The 22,254-nt window shown below is 41.6% G+C and overlaps 1 long non-coding RNA gene across 1 annotated transcript in view; it reads left to right on the top strand.

Moving 5' to 3' along the window:
• The window catches only part of LOC110399224, a 66,352-nt gene that overhangs the window by 27,729 nt on the left and 16,369 nt on the right, over positions 1–22,254 (top strand). The window contains exon 2 of the long non-coding RNA XR_002439025.1: positions 12,569–12,782. This is a non-coding gene — a long non-coding RNA (uncharacterized LOC110399224). The remainder of the gene's footprint in view (positions 1–12,568; positions 12,783–22,254) is intronic.

Below are 22,254 nucleotides of genomic sequence, written 5' to 3'. Positions count from 1 at the left end.
TATATCTTGTTTGTCTGAAGAAAAGAGTGTTTATGGACTCTCATTATCAGCCTGTAGGCCCATAGATCCATCTATGGAGGTCTCCTTGCAAAAATCAGTTCTGAAAGCACTGGTTAACTTCATCTAAATTTGGCAGAGGAGTAGAGATCTCAAATGGCCACCTACAAGTTCCATAAAAACCAACATCCATTAAAAGAGAAGAGCCTAAAGGTATCCTCAGTGGCAAAAATGCTGTGGGATATACACAGAATCATAAAGTTGGAAAAGACCACTAAGATCATCTAGTTCAACCATCAACCCATTACCACCACGCCCACTAACCTTGCCCCTCAGTGCCACATCTCCCCCTTTCTTGAGCACCTCCAGGGACGGTGACTCCACCATCTCCCTGGGCAGACTGTTCTAATACTTAACCACTCTTTCTGAGAAGAAATTTTTCCTAACGTCCTTCGCTAGACACCAGCAGACTCAGCTACGAGTCACAAAGCTGTGCAAATTAGATTTCCTTCATTGTGCCGCTCTCAGCAATATTTGTTTATCTAAATAAGCACACGTGATGAGATGTGCTATAGGAGACTCAGGCTGGGTGACATTCATGAGCAATCAGCTTCTCAATGAAGCTGAGATGTATGGGACTGTGATTAAGGTGGACAATCAGGGAACAGAAAGTGAAATTTCATCATCATGTCAGCCTCATGCTCACAGGGCGAGACGAGCACTTCATTTTCTCCTCTCTGTTCTGTCTCCGTATCCACAAAATGGACACAGCCATTCAAGCAGAAAGAAGAATTTACAATAAATGATGTATTTGACTTTGGTCCTTCTGACTTACAAAATACTTGTAAGGAGATCACAGTTTTCTCTTTTGAATGGATGCGTCTTTTGGTCATCCTGTCACCTTACATAGTGCCTAAAAGGGGGGGAAAATGGGCAAAATATTCTACTTAGAATAATTTGAGTAACTATAGTCAAGTTTGTCCATCTGCTGTTCGATCCATGGTCAAACAATGACACTGTGACATTCCACATACACAAAGATGTAGCTCTGGACCAAAAAAATGGTTAACTGCTTGAAATACACGGTTGTATTTTTACTTCCAGTAGGCCTGTTCAGAGATTTATTCATATGTTGCCATAAGAATCTTAATTAAATTTCAGTTAATAGCCAAGAATGGTGTCATAAATACTTCTGCAATTGTTATTTAATTAATTTCACTTCAGCATTATGTGTCAATTAAATGCTTAACACCATCTCTTAATTTACCATATTAATAAACAATATGCATATAATTAGATTGGACATGAAAATTCAGGCCCACCTAGTATTCTGGGAAGTATCACAGAATGGCTTAGGTTGGAAGGGGACATCAAAGATCATCCAGTTTCAACCCCCTGCCATGGGCAGGGCTGCCACCCATCAGCTCAGGCTGCTCAGGGCCACATCCAGCCTGGTCTTGAGTGTCTCCTGGGATGGGGCATCCACAGCTTCTCCGGTCAGCCTGTGCCAGTGCCTCACCACGCTATGAGTAAAGAATTTCTTAATATTTAATCTAAATCTCTGCTTCTTTTGTTTAAAGCCATTCCCCCTTGTCCTACTGCTATCAGATAATGTAAAAAGTCAGTCCCCCTCCTGTTTATAAGTTCCCTTCAGGTACTAGAAGGCTGCAATGAGGTCTCTTCTCCAAGCGAAACACACCCAACTCCCCCAGCCTTTCTTCATACAAGAGGTGCTCCAGCCCTTTGATCACCTTCACAGCCCTCCTCTGGACCTGCTCCAACTGCTCCACATCTTTCTTATGCTAGGAGCCCCAGGCCTGAATACAGTACTCCAGATCGGGCCTCACAAGGACAGGGTAGAGGGAAATGATCACCTCTCATTCTCCTTTCTCAAGAATGGGAGTGATGTTTCCCTTTGAGAGTCTGTCAAAGAAGCAGCAGTTGCTAGACTACTTTCTGGTTGATCTCTCTTTACCAAGTCAACTCTAGGATCAAATTATCTAGTGATATAATGCCATATAATCAGTATAATCACACTGACTCAGGAAATCATCTTCTGACTTTACATTCAGCTATTTAAGAAATATTTCCTTGAAGAACACCTCTTTATTGTGCTTTTTCTGCTTCGAACAAATTTGGCATCCACTTCTGTGGTGTACTAGATAATATGAGCTCCCTAAAGTTTCAACTGGAGATGAACCTAGGGTTGAAGAAAATCAGCTATAGCTGTGGAGTAAGCAATAGACTTACTCTATTGACTGTTTATTTGGCCAGCTTGGTTCCCTTTGCTTCTTCCCCCATCAAACATTTAGGGGGCAGGTGAGACTTGGTCACCTCATGCCTTGACCCTCAGCATTTATTGTCCTATTCCTTTTGCCACCCAGTACCAAAGCTGTGCTTATTTCATCTATCTTCCTAGAAAGTTTCTTCTTGCAAGCAGCAGACTCCAACTGCCAGTGCAAAGGCAATGGAATACAAGAAAATACCTCCACAAATCAAGCTGCTGAGTAATCCCAGTGCATCAGGCAGCACGAACATTGGCTGCTCCAGAGCAGGGAAGAAGTCTAAATTTTAACGGTAATGAAGGTGGGCAGAGAAGAATAAATACTGACAGAGCCTGCTAATTATGAAGAGAGATGGATTGCTGCTGTAAATCAGTGTGCTGTGGGGAGAGAGTCTTGAGACAGATTAAGTTATTATTCATACTGGGGCTTTTCAAATAAATCAATGGAAATTCCATCAGCAGCAGGTTCCATTTTGTTTAGTTTCTTGATTTATGCGTTATGCCTTTGGTCTTTTTCTTAGAATTCCTTTCTGCCTTATTCCTAACAGGTATATATAATCTAATCTGAAGCCACTAGATACTTTTTTGAACAAAAAACAGCCCAGTTACATGAGAATTCACAGGACAAGCTTCAAGCAACTTTGGAGAAGGATAAATGCCTCAGGGACACCTATTTCCTAATGCAATGAAAACAGGCAGTTAGGTAGAAGAGACCAAATCTGCTTGTCAGGAAGATATAAATATACTGGATCCAGATCAGATACATTATTACGGGAGAACCTAAGTAAGAAACAGATAGGTACCTGGTCCTGACAGCCACTCGTAGGATTATTTTCTAATCTATTTACATGACAAATTCTCTCTACTACTACCTGTCTTACTTTGTTACGTGTGTACCATGAGAGTGTCCAGGCACCACAATGGTTGACGCAACAAATAACCCAGGACACAGAGAAAAGAAGCCAAAAAATATTCCATTGCATATTTAACCTTTGCTTAACTTTATAAGTATTCAACCTTTCCTACCACATGAGCTTTTGCTTTGTGGTAATAGCTCATGTTCTAAAAATAGGTAATGCTGTGAAGTCCTGATGAGTGATCATGTGTACAATTTTTCCAAATGATTTTGCAGATGCAGGGTAAAAAACATGGCTTGTATAGCCAACAGAAGGAGGTGCAAGCAACACCTACACAATACAACAGAGTATGGAAGGTAGAAGCATTTCAAGGATATCCTGAAGTATTTGAAATAGAGCAACCTGTCACTGCTACTGAATGGACAGACATAAACAGGCAGTAATGAGGTCCAGCCTCTTCTGAACAAGAGCAAGCTAATGAGCTGGGCACACATGGTGAGCAAAGAAAGCGATGATTAGGGACCAGGTCACATCAACAGAGACATAGATTATCATCAGGCAGGTGCCTGAATAAGTGCTTGAATGGTCCAACCTCTACCTGTTAACAATTGTTTAAAATCTCCTCAGACTATATAGTAAGAATAATAATGCAGACAGTAACAAAACTGGACAGATGGCATTTATCGACTCTTGTCTCTTACTAGCTTGACTGAGCCATTCATAGTGATCAAAAAACCTACAGTACTATACAAGCTGCCAGTCCCTTTTTCACTAAGTGCCCTCTTGCTCCACAAGTGTAAAAAAAAATTGTTTTGTACATTTCAGCAGAATGCTGTGTTTGGATGCCCTGTTCCCAGCAGAGTATTTGCAAATCCAGTAATTGCATATCATTTCCTCATTTATTGCTGCTGTTGTTGCTTGTGCACTAGTTTACCTGTGGTGTTGGGCCACTTAAATTAGCAGTGGAGAGGGCTATCTTTAATACTTTTCTCTCCAATGGTTTCTTTGAAGCAATGTCCATACATCTCTGGGCCTTGGAAGTAAAGCAGCACACTGCAGAGCTTAATTAAAGAGGAAATAAAAAAAAGAAGTCGTTCCCCAGTGACCTGAGAGCGTTGCATACCGCTGAAGCTGATGGGATGAGATTGATTGTTAACAGGCAGAAAAAAGAAACTTTTGGCAGGGGTGGAAGAGGAATACTTCATTAGAGACAACACCATTAAAAAAGAATTTCACTTTTAATCTACTCAATTTTCTTTTTATTTCTGTATCCAGCAGTGTTTTAAAGTAGTTCCCATCCTGCCTCCTGCTGTAAGCTTGCAATGAAAAGGAGCCAGTTTTACACACCAAAGCTGCACCGATAGCCCCTTTTCTCTCCTATGAACCGTTAGCATGGGACCACCAATACACCCATCTCATGGCTGTGCTATTTCCATCAAGCATAATACCTGTCCTGGAAATGATAACAATATCTCATCCAATTAGTCTGGAAAAGGCACTGGAACATAGCATCCAGATGATTCCTATGGACAGCCAGGTCCATCATTTCCCTTCTTCTGAAGGTGTCAATGTCAGGATTAGCAGTCACCGTTTCAGAGCCTTCAGGACTCTCTTTGCTGTCTGTAAATGAGTGCAGAAGGTACAAAGCAGTTGTCTATAGAACACTGAAATGGTTGGACAAATGAGTTTATAATCATCCAGTGTTGACAGAGGCAGGACATGGGGAGTTTCTTTCTCTCCAGAGTAACAAAGCACTTTTAAAAGAACAATTTCTGCTGAACAGAATGCCACCATGATCTCCATTAAACACTGAAAGTCATCCTTGAATCTGCTGGAGCCTGGGCTGTCATATTTGAGTCTAGAGAGCAACTGTAACTGGACTTTTAGCACAGGCTCCAGTACAAAAGCAGCACCCAAGCAGAATGGTAATATTTTATGGCAGCATAACCACTGGACCTATTACTGTAGTTGGCTCTAATTTGTTCTCTTTGGGAGGCAGAAGAGCAGACCATGCCTCAGGATGGGTGGCCAATCATTTTCTTAAGGCAAGAGTAACTGCTCACAAAAAAATGCACAGAAATATTCAGATGAGTCTTCAGCTCCACAAGCAAGGCTATTTCTCTGTGCTGGGTTATTTGCCTGCTTTTATTATGCCTTCTCTTTCTACCAAATCCTCATCTTTCAAAGAGGAGTTAAACCCATCCCTTGACATGAGACACAACAGAAAAGATCCCTCCCTCTCCTCCCCATATCCTCAGAGGAATGCTTCCCAGCACCTCTGTGCTGCCCACACAAATGACAGTTATGCTGAAACTGCATATCCAGACCTCTACAGTCATACAGACTAACAGACCATGTGGCTTTTCCTCTTGGTTCTTAACTTGGTTCAGTCAAAAATATATGTTTTTGTACCATTTCACAAATATCAGTCCTTTCCCTGGAATCCTTTCAGCTGCATAATGATGACCTGTAAGTGCCAGTTGTAATATTCAGATGACCTTCAAGGTAAATTGTGCTTTGAGTTTGCCTTACACACTTTCATTGGGAACATAATCCGCTGTCTAACATAAATGATCATTTCCAAAGAACATAATGGTTCTGAGTGCAAACAGTAACTGGCTGCAATTTGCTTCATGAGCAATTTTATTTACATTGACAGCAGTAGAACTAAATTGAAAGGCCTGCTCTTTAACTGTGGTTGTGTCTGTGCTAACGCCAAAAGTATGCTCAGCTTCAGGAAATCAATTCACCTTTGATTTAGCTCTGTGTATTATTAACACAAGAATAATACTGAATATAGATTTTCTGCCCAGATGAAATGTGAATGTCTCTCTTCATGCCGAGGCAAGCACCACCCAAATTATTGAGGAATAACAATTTCATGGAGGGACAGCATGCATCTCAGAAGGGCTGTAAATAGGATTCATACAAACGTAGATGGCTGGAAACAGTCACCATGTGACACACCCTGTGTTGTTGGACTACTGGGCCATCCTCATCACATGCTGAAGGTAGTCCTGAGACAGCCTTCATGGTCACATGCAGACCACAAGTAGGCAAGTTATGTCTTCACTGTAGCAGGAGTGAACTGCCCAGAGAAGGCTCTCCATGACAAAACCACTCTGCCTTCCAGGTAGGAAGGATGTTTCCACGGAGATAATTAGGAGGCATTACTTTTGGGGGGACCTACATAATAATTTCTATCAACTTGCACATTGTATTAAAATATATTTCAATAACATTTAAATACATTCAAGATTTTTAGCCATTTTATATACCATTTGTGTATAAACACATAAGGTAAACATTTTCTGGCTTCCTCAATGACCGCTTTAGTTTTTCAGATTCTGGCTGCAAGATTTGTAACAAGTGTATCCAATTTAAAAGCAGAAAAAAAAAAAAAGTAGCAGGAGAAACTGATGTCCAAATTATGAAGACCACTACAGTTCAGTCCAGGATGGTAATCACTTTTCCACAGAGGGAAAAGAGATGTGTGTCCTACCATTATAAGAGAGCATTATGCTATTGTACATTGAATATATATTCCCATAGAGGGACTTTTCCTTCATCAGGCCCTCAATTTAAAGGGCTCTGCTGTATCAAGAAGTACTGCTCATGTCTCAGCAATGCCTCATGATTTAGACATTAGATGCAATCAAATCTATTAAGGAGCGTAGTTTAATAATCCACATCCTCTTTCAATTCATTTTCTATTTATTGCCACAGTATGCAGCAAATGTGAGGCATTTCATGGCTAACAAGATTCAGAGAGGTATAAAAAGGGAAGGAAAAAAAGCCTGAAGGATAGTTTTGTTTTGCTGTTTTCTCATGGTTCATAATAGGAAGCTCTGCACAGCATGTGGTTCAGAGCTGGGCTTATTCCAAGGGGAAAACAGTAAACGTGCGATGGGTTTACATTCTGTGCAATACAGCTCAAGTGCCCTTCTTCAGAATCATAGAATCATTAAGGTTGAAAAAGACATCTAAGATAATCAGTCCAATCACTGACCTACCAACAATACTGCCCACTAAACCATGTCCCTAAGTACCACATCTATACATTTCTATGCATTTTCTTTCGTCAAATGAGTTCTGGAAAACCTTTTCTTCTTGTTTCACACACAAGTTCATTAAATATTATGCATATTATTAAATTACTTGAGGGATTGGTAACCATTCCTGTGCCCTGTGCTGTACTCAGTCCTAGCCATGAGCAAAGGAGAGCTGCATCCTCAAAATTCTTAAGGATTAAAAAGCTGGTGTGGCCAAGCCTTTACGGAAAGGCTCAGCTGTGTCTGCACCTCCTCACAGCTACTTATTATATTGTAAAGCACCTTCTGAGCCTCAGCTGCAAGGGACTAAAGGAGAGATGACGAAGGAATGGAACGAAGGCAGTCTCCTTGCCACCGACCTGCCTGACACTGCTGTTCGTGAGAAAGGAGAAGGCTGGGAGCCAGGTCCTTGCTCCATTACCTCTGGGTGACTGTTGACATCAGTGATGTTTCTCCTGATTCTGCACCTATCTGAAGGGAGGGCAGCATATATAATTTCTGGCCACTGTCTGCTGAGCTGGATTTGATCAAGTACCCTTCAGAAGAAGCCTAGACTAGAGCCATCAGAGCCTCTGTATGAAGACAGTTCATGCAAAAACAACTTGGAGCAGGTGGACAGTGGAGCCCTGAAAGAGGCCAACATCCCCAGGTCAGTTGCAGCTGCCTGCTTCTCTTCCAAAAGCCATAAAGCTGGGGGTGTTCCTTAGCTGAGTCACACCGTAAATATATTTTGGAGGTGGTTTTGCCTCCTGCTGCTGCTTCCTCACCTCCAGCTGCAACATACAAACCAACTTTGTCATTCCTCCATAACAAAAATGAAAACATTTCATAATAAATATTTTCTCAAGCTCTTCTGCCAGTAAATAACACCATTATAAAGTATTGATAGAAAAGCTGGAACAGATCAGGAGGACAAGAGGTGTGCCTGTCTTTCTCACTGCATTTTACCTTCCTGCTGAGAGAAGTCAGAACTGCTATTTGGCCCTGTGGGAGTTTCAAAAGAGAAAGGGCAGCTGTGAGGTTTCTGCTAAGCTTCCAGCCTCCCAAAATGCCAAGGCTAAAAAAGAAATCAATCGATCATACGTAGTGGGGATGTTCAAGGTGGAGAAGGCCTCTTCAGCCATTCAGGTCATCCCTCATGAAAGACTGGACAGTGGGTTTAGCTTCTACATTTAAATGTTTTCTTTAGGCTGAAGTAAGTATCTTCCTGATGGAGAATCAGGGGTGGTTTTTCTTCACTGTTTCTGGGATAGGAGATCATTATTCTGCTCACTCCATCACCCACATGCTGGCCAATAACCAGGGTCTCACCTGCCCACACAGTAGAAGAAACCAGTTTGAGCACTCCCTGAGCTACAGTCCAAGGTCACCCAGCCCAGTGGTTCCTGCTGGCAATGCAGCCATTGCTGCAGGCAATCTCTAGCACCATGATGCTAGGTCATGTCATGGGGATGGACTGAGGAAGGGTACATATAGCACTAGCAAACCATGGTCACTATGTCTCTAGTCCACCCACCTTCAGGTTTCTTCCTTTGAAAACAGCCCTCCACTCCCCCACCTGCCACAAACCAAACCAGACAAGGAAGATGTATTTTCCTGGGAAAAGGGAGGTTTAGCACATCCTGCTCTGTAGTTTTATAATTCCTTCTGGATGTAGCTGAATGCTGTTTCTTGGGAGACCATGGCCAGCCAGTAGCTCTTTGCCTCACACTCAAAATCTTTCCTATTTGCAGTTATTTTGGTTGCTGCACCTCCATGACAGGGCTGATAAATTCAATTCTGACTGCAGTGGGACTAGGTGACAGCTGAAAACAAAAAAGTACAAGTGATCCTGACAGTGCCTCACTTCAAAGAAAAGAAAAGGCAGGGTAGGAAAATGTTCTTGAGGCAATCTGGTGAAAGGGAGCTGCTACTGAGCTGCTGCATTCATCAAAGTTTTTCCAAAGGTCACTCTCATCCTCCCTCTATCCCCCGTCTCCCATACACCATCTGCAGTTCAGATAACAAAGCCTTTATTGAGCTCCCCACCTGTCTCAGCAAAACCTGATTACACATATTTTTATCTTGTGGACATTTATTCTCCTTGTTCTCTTCCTTACCTCTATTCATTCTTTCACCTCAAGCTGGTCAAAGTTGTTGTATACACAAGGGCAGCTCATACCTTGGGAGAAACTGAGTTCAGCCCCATCAGAACTTTATAAATGTTGTTAAAATCTCTCTTTGTTAGTCTGCACTAATAATGAGCCGCAGTTATGGCATCATGCAGCCAAGGTTTATGAGAACAATAGCATACAAAACAGCAGTATTGCTTATTTGTTACTGAGATAACACAAGAAAAACAACAATATTTAGTTATCATAAAATTGAAACCAGAAAAAATTTCTATTACCTTCCAACTACCTTGCAACTCTCCTACTCACATCTTGTCATACTCAGCCCAGCTGCTGCTCTAGCGCATGTCTAAACATCAGTGTAAAAAATAGTACCTACTGAAACTTGTTGCCACCTGTAACAAGATTTCATATCCACTTATATACTTAGATATATTTGTAGAGATGTATTTATGTATGCTTGTCTATTAGACTGTTACCATACTAGACTATTATAGAGGTCCCATGCATTTGTATGCCAGCCAAGCAGAATTTAGTGGGGACAGACAAGCAGGTTGCAAACTGGGTTTGGGAAGCGTTTGAGTATGGAAAGAGGCACATAAGAGAAACTTCAAAATTCTTTAAAGAAAATATACATCTCCAACTCACATTATTTTCAAACATTCTAATCTTGTTGGGTATTTTCTTGATACTTAATAAACAACACTGATCTTATTTCATTGAGTATTGCTCTCTTTAAACATCCTTTGCATTTTATGGGCATGCACACGTATAAAAAACTCTATTACAAAATTTTCTGTTGAGATGTTTCCAGCTAAAAGGTATTGCAGTCACTTTTTAATCTCATGCATGAATGTAACAGCTCAGAACAGCATTTAAGCCTGTGTTTAGTCTTGGAAGCCTCATTGATCCCTGTGCAAGTTTTGCTGGATCTAGAGTTAAGAACAGGCTTGAATCAGAGGTGAAGATACATCTTTCTCACAGGTTCATATGGGAATACAGACATTACAAGCTAAGAAGGAATTCACTCTGGGATATAACAATCAAAAAACAAAACTAGTAAAAAAACATGTATATGAAATAAACAAACAAAATACTATGTCTTGTATATATTCCGGGTTCCTAACATTTTAAAGAGCTCTGTGGAACCCTGGGATCCTGTTGTTACACAAAAAGAAAACAACAGATTGGTTGTTTTAATTAGGATCGCTATAGGATGGACCCGTGAAATGTTCCTTCCCTGCTCTGCTGTGATGCTGCAATCAGATCTGAAAACCTGACAGACGTAAACTAACATAAAACTAACTTTTGGTAAGGAACTGGAACAGGCTGTCCAGGGAGGTGGTTGAGTCCCTGGAAGTGTTCAAGAAACATTTAGATGTTGTACTGAGGCACAGGGTTTAGTGGAGAAATATTGGTGGTAGGTGGATGGTTGGACTGGATGATCTTGGAGGTCTTTTCCAACCTTATTGATTCTATGATTCTATGAAAAATAATCATCAGCCCAAAAAGGATGATCAGGTATCTAGGAAGCCTGACTTCATTTGGAAAGACTGAAAGAAGTGAACTACTTTAAGCCTAATGACAAAACCAGAAGAATTAGAATAGCAGAGTTCACATGCACTAAAGGTAGCTGTAGAGTGAATTGTAAATAAATTAATGTCCTCTGTGGATAGAAGGTGTTGGCTAAAAAGAAGGCGGAGGGATTTAAGTGAGATGGGAAAAGGCTGGCAAGGTCCTAAATGTACTGTCATCAGGAATGGTTTAGGTAAAGACGATTCTGTCTTGAGGACAGATCTGTCTTGAGTGAGATGATGTAATTGTTTCTTCCTCCTGCTTTTTTTACCATAGAAAGTGATACCTTTTGGCCTTTAGAGAAAGTTACGTTCTAGAAATATGTTCTTTCAGCCACTTTTCCAGCCACTGAAAATAGCGTTACTCTTCAACGGTACCAGAAGATATTGTTAATTTAACAGCAATGCTTCCCCCTTTTCATAGGTTGGGATTTCAAAGGGATCCTAAAATTGCATGACTGCCTTAAACTTTCTATGAGATTCGGACCTTTGGATGATACTGATTTTCTGCTTGTAAAAATAAAATTATTTTTATTTACAATTGCAGTTGCAATAACATCTCATAAAAGAAGCAGAGAATTACATGGGCTGTTCTGTGTTCTTGCTTTTTATTGAAGATGTGTCTTGGTGACTAGGAAGGTACGTTCATGCGGGTCCCAACATTGAGAAAAGCTAGTTCTGATGAATCCCATGAGTTACTAGGTCTTATCCTGCCTGCTCTGAGTGTGGCTGTGAATGCTGATGATGTAGTGACTGATTTCTCAGTGCTGTAACTGAATTGTGATCCTCACTAACAGCTGTGACGTTGCCTTTGTGCCCTTTTTGTATTTTTTTTGTATTTATCATCATGGTGAACTGCAGAAAGCTCTAGAGAATTTTGCACTTTTGCCAATACAAAGTAGGCTAAAATAGACAGAAGAACTTGCCTTCAGGCATTCTTTAGCAGAGACAACTCACTCCAGCTGAAAGGGTTTACAATTATTAACAGACATGAGCTTTAAATTGGGTGTCACCAAAATGATGGCAATGATAATTATAGAATCATAGAATGGCTTTGGTTGGAAAGGACTATATTGGATATTAAAATCTTCCAAAGTATTACTCTGCAAAAAGTGAACATCACTCGGATTTGTCACAACCAGAAAACGCATAGCTTTTTCCCCTTGGTGAAAGACAAAGACATCCTGAGGATGGGATGGAGAACAGTATACAAACTTTTCCACATTACCACGCAAAGTAGCAGGCCCCATTTTAGACCACTTATCTCTGAAATTTTCTCCTCTTTAGAAAACTGTATCATTTGTTTTCTACCATTCAATACCAGATACATTATCTTAAGCTGAAATAGACCATTCTGTTGATCTACACACACGCACACACACACACACAAAAAAGAAAAAAAGAAAAAAAGGTAATTGGCTTTAATTGCAACAAAGAGCTACCTAAATAAAACCTCCTTCCTGTTCTACATAGATAGGCAGCAGAAAATGTGATGGCTTTGGGAGTGAAATGTCTTGCAGAGAAGGCTTTTGTTCTTGTTTCTGGAAGGTCACTCGAAGCGGGACAGAGAAGCATTAGAATAGCCTAGTATTCAAGCATCAACGCTGATTTCCAAGGAGAATAGCAATTTCACTTTGGTTGTCTCAGGAGATAATAACTTCCTTAAAATAGAGTATTTTATACTTCTTCATAGGGCAACTTCAAGACTCCAAGGAAACTGGGTAGGCCCAGAGCAAAGGGCATCTCTGCGCAGAGAGGATCTTGACCTGCAAAGGAGCGAAAGTCCACCGAAACACAGATAATCCTTTATGATCCACTGGTGTTGGCTTCTTTTTCTTCTTGACTTTGTGCCTGTGGTGATCTGAAGTTGACATTGTTTGGCTGTCTCGTGTTTTGCATGGCGAAAGGTAAAATTGGTTAATTATCTAGTCATTCAGTTCTCCTCACTTGAGACCATATTTCTACAGCAGTCAAGCCAGTAATACTGTTAACTCTACTTCTGAGATGGAGTTGAGCTGCATAGGGGTTTGTTCAGAGATAAGACACCCTCAGTGGGTTTCTAAGCTTCCCACTGAACCCATAACATAGTTGAAGCGCCTTTTTTCCCTAGTCTGTTTGTTACTTCACCCTGAGAGGGAAGGCAAGATGCAGAGAGATAAAGTAGGAGACCTAGTGAGAAAACTGGAAGATCGGGGAGCCCTGTGCAGAATCCAGGCACAACACCAGCCTCATTTGTGTGATCTGTGCCATTGTCATTCAGAGCAAGACAATTAGACTTTCTCAGCAGAGTGCCTATGCATGAGCCTGAATACTTCTGTTCAAGCACTACCAACAAAGAACTTCGCTCTGAGCTGTCCAAATATTCTATAATTAAGATGAATTAGCAAGTGGAGAAGCAACTGCATCAAGAAGAAATAAATAGCAAACAATTGTGCAGAATACTAAATTTCTTCATGAAGTTTAAATCTGAGCTGGCAGACATGCGCACTATCTTCTTTGCTGGCTTTTCTTCTATTTTTTTCCTTCTCTTTCTTTCACTAACAGAAGAGTGAAAAGGAGACTAAACTGAAGCACTGTTTCTTTCTTGTCTTTTCTATTTCCATGATACTCTTTCCAGAGCCATTTATGCTCAGAGAACATCTCCCTGCTTCCTTCCTGAAGCACCGATTAAATCAGAAGAGTCAAGTGTGATGGGAAGCCAGAAAACAGGGGGGATATATTCTTGCCACTGTGGTCTGAAAGCACTGTTCTGTTCAAGTACCATTTGTCCAGAAGAAAGGGAAGATTGAAATGGCTTTCAGCCTTGAATTTAAAATGACCCTGAGCATCCTCCAAGTGGTGTGTAGAGGAAAATGAATAATACTAATCTTAGATTTTCTCTGCTGTCTTTTCCCTTGTGGTCTACAGGCAAGAAGTAATGTATGCATCAGACCCATGATCAGGATCAGCTCTTTCTTGGCTTTCTCTCCTTCATTCAGGTCAGAGGCACAGTGAAAAAGCTGAGCAACCAAATGGCAGCAGACAGTTTAGATGGCCATGTCTTGGCCTTCTTCGATGATTTTCAGTCTCATGGGGTCCTCAGCATTCAGAATGCTTCTGCTCTAGATCTCATTGTGCAGATGGCTGTCGGAACAGCTCCTCCCCACAAACAAGACATATATAATACAGGCAACATAGACACCTTAGATCTAACAAGCAGAATGAGTCTGGACTGTGTCCATGGGTGGCAGGACATACAGTTCCCTCCTTAAGGATCTTTTACATGATCGTGGGACTTTTGATCTATCGGCTGTTTTGGAATGGCTTCCTCCCTCTCACAGGAATGTAGACAGATGCAGATTAGTTTTTCTAGCTTAAGTTACAGCTTTGGTAAGAATATATTTCAAAGTCCAAGATAGCCTGGGGCATGAAACCTCCATCAGGAGCTACATACTATCAGTAAAAAAGTCTGCGAGGTTAAGGAAGCAGATGAAGTGAATATTTCTAAGGATTGCAGCTCCACTCTTTGGCACTTACCTGTCCCTTCAATCATTCTAAAGGGACCTAAAACCCAGGAGAGTCCTAGCTGAGAAGCCTTTCCTAAAATGATTTACTAAATGCGACTGAACTGTGTCAGAGATGTAAAAAGAGACCTGGTCAGCAGGGGTTTCTGCTCACAAGAGAAAAGGCTGGAGCTAGCCTAAAGACAAGAAAAGAGGTTTAGTTTGTTCAAGGTATGCAATAATATTATTAAAAAAAATAAATACTCATTTTTAGGAGAACATGATTTCCTCTTACTGCTTTGGCATTTTAATTCTCAGATGGACTTTTACTTCGCTGATGCAGAGCACATCTTTACTTCTTGTCTAATAAAAGCTCTTCATCTGGCACAAGAAATGGGCCCTTAGCTTTAAAAAGAACAGGAAAATATGGTTTCAAGTATAAAAGTCTTTAAGTAAAGGTTTGGTAGGGCAAGATGGACCTTTCAGTGTGGTTTTGCTACACGCCAATTGTGGGAGGCAGAAGAGGAAGTGGGCATGAGGTGGCCATTTTGCTGGCAAGCAAACCTAGAAAGCTGCTCAGTTTCTCACCCTGGGAAAAAATGTTTGCCCAGTTCAATCTACAAAATTTTCCTTTCCCAGAGAGCTCAACTAATCAGATTTAGGCATTCAGAAATGCTGAGAAGTAGTGGCTGCATGGGAAGTTCAACACAGAGAACATTCAGTATCCAGACACCCCTGTCCCTGAGGTTCATCATCATTGCAGAAATGTAACTGTGTTCCTCATTACAAATAAGACTGATGCATTTAGATCACCCTGCAGCTCTCCTTAATCAGGTATCTAATTTTAGGCCTTTGCATCGAGATGGGGAAAGGGAGGAGGGAGGTTATTGACAGAGTTCTGAAAATACTGCAGCAAAACCCTACACTCGTTCATCTTTATCTGATTTATAACCAAAAGATATACACTGCTCTTCCCTCTCTCAACTCCTTTATTCCCTCCAGGATTCACATTACAAAGAGCTAAGATCAACTGCAAAAAAACTTTGAAGAAGTCTCACATTGGATTTGGGTTCTCTATACTGGCTACATCACTGCAGCAATAAGCTGACTTAATCCGTTTTAGCTTCCTAGTTGCCATACATGTTTTTAACCTCAGCCTCTAAGCATGATTTGACTTGCCTATTGTCAATCACAATTCCAACAACTTTCCATCCCTTTCGCTCACTCCAACCACATTTGATGAGTTTTTTGACAGCAGGTATCCAAAAAAAAAATCATGAAGTGTTCCCAAGGAGATGTGTGTTACATTTGAGATTGTCTCTTTATTAGACATTAGGTAATCCCCATTCACTGTGCTTGGCTGCACTGATATACTAGGACATGTTATGCCCATTCAGCACAAGAAAAATCAAGAGGGTGGCATTATACAAGAGTCTGCTGAGTGATGGAGGAAATCACTATAATTCCAAATGCATCCTGGCAACAGGATCTTGGAGCCTGAGTACATTAATATCACATCCTCAGCACTAGTTCTGTAAGACCTTCCTGCAGAGCTTAGTCTCTCCAGGCTGTGAACCCAAAACCTCATCCTGTGGTGACACAGCAGAGATCAGCATTACCTTGCCCTTCACACTGGTCTAACAGATTACACTGGTTTTGATGTGTGCAGCACAGAGGAAATTAAAAGCTCCTGGAAGGAGCCATCACCATTATCTGCAGACACTGCCAGACTTTCAAAACCTGTCAGCTCCTTCTGCTGCTTTGGCTGGAAAAGTCAAAGGTACATCCTGGCATCTACTCAGCTGGTATCGAAGTTGTAAAATGTGAGACCTTTTGCATGTTTGGTGATATGCATGAATCTCTGCTATGGTGCTTCACCATATGTCTGCAGTCACAATGCGCGTGGTGAGAGCAGCATTCCCTGATACTCCTAGACATCTATTCAGCCAGGTCAGACACAAAATTTAATCTGGCTTCTGCATCTTTTCAAGTGCCCCATTATCAGCAGCCAGACCCATTATTAAAATCTTCCACCACTGGAGTCTGAAGACTCCTCTGCTCCTAGCTCTGGCAATGGCTCCTAAAACCACAAGCTCAAACTGCAAATGTTAGACCTAAATCCTCTACAAATCTTTGTTAGCTTTCTAAAACTAACGGAGCTCTAAATGAGCTGGGCGAGAAGTTGGGAAGGAACACATCCTTGATGACTGACTCAAAGTGGCCAGGGGAAAATTCATGACATATAACATCACGCTCAGCAATAACAATTGAGGAGAGAGGTGGATCTTGCAGGTAGCCATTTGTCTTGGAACCATCATCCAAGTTTTTTGCAGTCAGTCCTAACTCTTTGCAATATGAATGGCTCAGCTTCAGTCTGCTTTGTATGTCCCCCTACAGACAAAAGGACAGGTTTCCGTGGTTGTAATGAGACCAGCTGGGTAGCTCCTGTCAGGAAACTCAGGGACTACAGTCTTAGAAAGCACAAGAGCACTCTGACTCTTTCAGACCTGTGATTTATCTCTATGTCTCCCAGGAAGAGCAATGTCAATAAAAAGTTATTACAATTCTTTCTTTTCCTGTAAAACAAAGTCAGTAAGATATTATTGCAACAGCCTCTTTTAAACTAAAGCCTACCAGCAAAACAAACAACAAAAACAAAAAACACAACAACAACACACAACACAAAAACACACAAGGAAACAAGATGAGGACTGGGAGGAGTCCCCTAAATACAGAAGTTCTGTGTTTACCCATCAGATGTATCTGAGGCAGCAGGTCAGCATCTGAATGGCATAAAGATGAACTTGATCCACAGTCTGGATGATCTTAAGTTCTTTCACAACAACACTAGCTAGGAAAGTGCATCTGTCTCCTGCAGCCAGAAACCTGCTTCAGTTCCCCCTCTCTTTGGGTCACAGAGAAGAACAGTTCCCAGAGATTAAAAATTACCTGATCAGATTGTTCTTCAGTGGTGGATTTTATTATTTATGTAAAAGTCAGAACTTCAGATCGGATATTAGAAAAAATTTCTTCTCTAAAAGAGTGGTCAGGCGCTGGAACAGGCTGGCCAGGGGGGTGGTGGAGCCACTGTCCCTGGAGGTGTTCAAGAAATGTTTAGATGCTGTACTGAGGGACATCGTTTAGTGGGGAAATACTGGGGTAAGTAGACAGTTGTACTGGATGATCATAGAGGTCTTTTCCAACCTTGGTGATTCTATGAACTCGATTCTTAATTTACTGCAGATCATTCAGATCTATGCTGAAGAGATATGGTGTGTACAGCTAGTGAAATCCAAGGGGTAAGCAGAGGTGCAAGAGAAGTACTGCGCATGTTCTACAACTGACATACAGAAGATAACTGCCTACAAAATCTGTCCAAGAGGATCTTATTACCTGTCTGGCGGCATCCCATAATCCCACGTTACACTCTTAATCCATGCCTTAACATATCATAGAATCATAGAATCATAGAATCATAGAATGGCTTGGGTTGAAAAGGACCTCAAAGATCATCGAGTCTCAACCCCCCTGCCAAGTGCAGGGTCGCCAACCACTAGACCAGGCTGCCCAGAGCCACGCCCAGTCTGGCCTTGAATGCCTCCAGAGACAGGGCATCCACAACCTCCCTGGGCAACCTGTTCCAGTGCGTCACCACCCTCTGTGTGAAAAACTTCCTTCTAATATCTAACCTAAATCTCCCCTGTCTCAGCTTAAAACCATTCCCCCTTGTCCTATCGCTATCCACCCTCACAAACAATCAATCCCCCTCCTGTTTATACGCTCCCTTCAAGTATTGGAAGGCCGCAATGAGGTCTCCCCGGAGCCTTCTCTTCTCCAAACTAAACAAGCCCAGTTCCCTCAACCTTTCCTCATAGGAGAGGTGCTCCAGCCCTCTGATCATCTTGGTTGCCCTCCTCTGCACTCGTTCCAAGAGCTCCACGTCCTTCTTGTGCCGGGGGCCCCAGGCCTGGACACAGTACTCCAGATGGGGCCTCACAAGAGCCACGTAGAGGGGGACCACCACCTCCCTCTCCCTGCTGACCACTCCTCTTTTGATGCAGCCCAGAACATAGTTGGCCCTCCGGGCTGCCAGCGCACACTGCTGGCTCATGTCCAGCTTCTCATCCACCAGGACCCCCAAGTCCCTCTCCGCAGGGCTGCTTTCAAGTACTTCTTCCCCCAGGTTGTATAAATACCTGGGATAGCCCTGGCCCAAGTGCAGCACCCTGCACTTATATACATATCTCAGTATCTATCACAGAATTGCATTCCAGTGATGTAAATCCACAGTTTGGCAACTGTGGGAATCTCTATCACCCAAAGATCTAAATTTTAGATCTGCTGTGAGCCCAGCAAAAGTTGCTTCTCACTTAAAATTGACTCGTGCTGCAGTATTTTGTCTGTGCAGCAAAAACTCATCCAATGAGAGATGGAGTTTTGCACCTCTTATTACCAACACTAGAAGGTCTCCAGCTAATCCTTCTTAGACTTACATCATTCATTTCTTACCACAATGAACCTTTAGTTAAACTAACAGCATTTGTTGGAACTAGCTGCAGGAACTTGTTCCATTTTTATCAGCAACCATAATATTTTGTTTCAGCTGGAAGCACATGAGGCCATATGAAATAAAACTGGTTGCTTCACACTAGATGTGATCTATCAAATCTACAGTCTCTGTATCAAGCAAAGCATTTGGTGAATAGAAAAGGCTGGAACAGAAGGATGGAAAATTTATGAAAATATTACTTATCAAGGTGTCTTCACAGACCCAAGATTTGTGCTTATGTTAGAGGCACCACAGAAAGAAGAAGTAGTGCAAGAAAGAGTAGGAAGGGAGAGAGGGTCTGCAACCCAGCAAGGTAATCCAGGTGACAAACTGGAGGGACTGTTCCTTTGTTTACACAGTCCAAATGAAATACATGCATTTCCCATAGCAGTGGAGAAAAAACATAGCAGTCTGATGTTCACTAACCTCGTTACAGTATAACCAATGGCAGAAAGAAACAGGGATGGATTGGTTATAGCTAGCCCATTAATCAGGTTCCTGACGAAGCATCTCAGCTAGAGTTAAAATTAACGTTAGAAAATTAATCGGGACTTCACAATAGAAACCGCGAAGCATATGGTGTCAGCTAATGGAGAGGCTGTAGGGCTGAAGCCTCTGAAACTTCGTGTCTTCCTGAAATCTAATTAGACCCTAATGGAAGGAAGACTGAGCAAAGGCTCTTAATTGAAAATTACACTTCCAGTTCAATCAAAGCCTGCTTCCGCGTTGCTATTAACGGCCTTTTAAAAATAGCTGAATTCTACAGTGACCTTGCATACAAAGTGTTCACTTACAGAAAGTAACAGTATGGATAATCAATGGATGCCTCAGTGATGGATTTGCACCCATTTTGTAATAATTTATGACTAGTGTGTATTGAACTGGCTGCTGGGTTGCTGTCTGTATGAATGAATATATGGTTTAATTTAATAGGACCTGTCCAGAAAGAACAAACAAACGTGTAAAGGTGTCTCAAGGCAAGCCACTGCTTGAGAAACACTTCAGAAGTGCTAAGAAAGAATGCACAGGCAGGAAACTGCCTGGAAATAGAACTGATTTGAAGAAATGTCATGTACAGAAAAGTCAAACTTTTTCCAAGGAGGAATACACATTTTCCAGGTGGGTTATGAAGGCCCGCAGAGTTTCACCTCACTTTGGACACTTACTAAAGGAACCCAAATTAGCGAGAGAAGGTACTCAAGTGCAACTTCAGTGGACTCCTTCTCTGACTTTTGGTCTGTTACAGAGCCACTGGGAATCACAGTACAGAGATGTCGGGCTGGCTTCAGAATAGACAGCAGAATATCTCCATCCGGAGCAGCAGGAGTTTTATGACTGTTGTATTCTGAAGATCCAGGCTAGAATTTGCTCAGCAGGGACTCCTTGGTGAAAGTAAGGTCAGAAGTACTGGCATCATCTCAGACCTTCAAACTTCAAGACTTTCTGACTAGTTTTAAGTTCTTAGCCCTCCACCTAAAACTTTTCATGTCACGTCTGCTGGAGGCAGCTCTGCTCAGCTGCGTGAATCATTCCTCTTTCCCCTTTGGAAAACATTCCAAAAGTACATCTCATAACTGTCTGTGTGTTCTGTGAAGCATCCTGTATATTTTCTTGCTTGTTCTTAGGATGACAGTGGGACTGTCCTCCATTTCACTTTCCTGCAGCTCAGTTTACCTGTCTGAAACCTCCATCACTCCCCAGACCTCTCCACCCCACTGCTCTGCCCTGCAGGTTTGGAGACCGCCTTGTGCCTTCCACAGCTTCCCCTGTCAGTTTAATTTTTATGGCTTGGTTTGCCTTTACTCTCAGCAGTGGTTGCTGTGCTCCTTCTCACATCAACCAACAATACACCCCATGAAGTTTTGTTCTCCAGACACAGCCTACCCTTGATTCTTGCTGTGTTAGGATATTTTTCCCCAAGATATATTTGTAACTCTTGTGTAACTCAGAGATTTCTTTCCACTGTTTTAGCTCTGGCACAGCATTACATAAATGTTCAGTGTCACTAGTTACCTCTGATGTGAATTCTCCCTTCAGTACACTTTTGCATCACTCCTTCTCTTGGGCTTTGGGTCTTATAGGCTGTGGCAGGAGATGCAAGAGCAATCACGGCTTGTCTGATACTGACTCACGTCTCAGTTTGGTCAGCACAGATTTGTAATGGATGGGTTTCTTACATCAGTTCAGAAGGAGAGACTCAAGATAATCCTTTCAAGTTTTGGTCATCTATGGAAACATCTTCTATTTGTGAAATCCACTAAAACAGAATAATTTATACTTAAAATCCAAATACTTAAAACTGTGGACAAATAATTAGAAAACAGGAACACGGTCCTGAAGGAGACCAATCTCTCTGAACTGCAAGCAATCATGGATTATTTCACTCCGTATCCTCTCCACACACCTCTCTGCTTCACACAGCAGAGAAGAGCTGAAACAGCCCACTGACAAAAGCTCAAGGGACCTTTTCCACTTCCACACAGGGATTTTCCTTCCCTCGAGATGTGCAGTGCAGAAAGCACAGAAAGCATTTACAGAAGAGTCTCTCTGCCACGAGAAGTGAGCAGCTCCAGGGATATTTCTTCTGTTTTAAGTGGGGAGATCTTCCTGAATCGAGGTACTTTACCAGAAAATCATTTAAATACGAGATATTTTTGCAAAACATGGCTGGCATGCCACAAGGACAGTATGAGAAACATAAACTTGTGACAACACAATGCTCAAAGCAGCTTATGGAATAACAGTAGAGTAAATGCCCATCTGACCACAGTTTTACATGTAATTATGACACACACAATTAGAAAATTAGTTAAAATAACAGGATCAACAAAGGTAGGTAATTACTGCTAATAAATATTACATCTATTTCTGTTTAAATTCCCACAGTAACTTCAGACAGGGGGGTAACAGGAACCAGTACCAGAAACCTGAAGGCAGGAAAATTCCAAGTAGGTGCAAAGTGAACATTTAAAACTATTTTTATGGCACTAACAAATCAAAGAAAGTCACGGTTTCTCCACCTCTTCATGTCCTCAAGACAGCACTACAGGGACTTATTCCTGTAGGAAGATGCTTTATGGTCAAACAAGAGTTACTTGATACACTTCATTTTTAAATTTCCGTAATAAAATTTTCCAGGCAGAAACTAGTTCATTCCACTTCTGATAATTATTTACTGCTAATCCTATCTAGTCTATCTATTCTCCCTGATACTGCTTCTTCTGAAAGTATCCCCAGGGTAACCTCATGCTTTCTTTGATTTCTGCGTAAATCCTTCATCTGCATGTTTGGACACTGCCATACACAACTAATTTCAGCTATGACATTCCCTTTTAATTCAAGTGAATA

This window comes from Numida meleagris, chromosome 5 (assembly GCF_002078875.1).
Source record: "Numida meleagris isolate 19003 breed g44 Domestic line chromosome 5, NumMel1.0, whole genome shotgun sequence".
Classification (NCBI taxonomy): domain Eukaryota; kingdom Metazoa; phylum Chordata; class Aves; order Galliformes; family Numididae; genus Numida; species Numida meleagris.
Note: the sequence above shows the minus strand (reverse complement) of the source record. Positions and strands in the feature narration are given on the sequence as shown.